The sequence below is a fragment of the Grammomys surdaster genome, unplaced genomic scaffold (genome assembly GCF_004785775.1).
Source record: "Grammomys surdaster isolate TR1022 unplaced genomic scaffold, NIH_TR_1.0 126109, whole genome shotgun sequence".
NCBI lineage: Eukaryota > Metazoa > Chordata > Mammalia > Rodentia > Muridae > Grammomys > Grammomys surdaster.
Genome location: NW_021620917.1, coordinates 2,644,816 through 2,645,078, shown reverse-complemented (window position 1 = coordinate 2,645,078; position 263 = coordinate 2,644,816). Strand labels below are relative to the sequence as shown.

General features: G+C 59.3%; 1 protein-coding gene across 2 annotated transcripts in view; it reads left to right on the top strand.

The window, feature by feature from the left end:
* Positions 1-263, top strand: part of Slc29a4 (solute carrier family 29 member 4) — a 19,802-nt gene that overhangs the window by 2,651 nt on the left and 16,888 nt on the right. The window lies entirely within an intron of this gene.

The following is a 263-nucleotide window of genomic DNA, read 5'->3' as shown; positions in this document are numbered from 1 at the left end:
AGCAGAGCACACTGGTGACACAGGCACAGGGCACACTGGTGACACAGGCACAGGGCACACTGGTGACACAGGCACAAGGTACACTGGTGACACAGGCACAGGACACACTGGTGACACAGACACAGGAAACACTGGTGACACAGACACAGGGAACACTGGTGACACAGGTGCAGGGCACACTGGTGACACGAGTGCGGGGCACACTGGTGACATAGACGCAGGGCACACTGGTGACACAGGTGCAGGGCACACTGGTGACACGG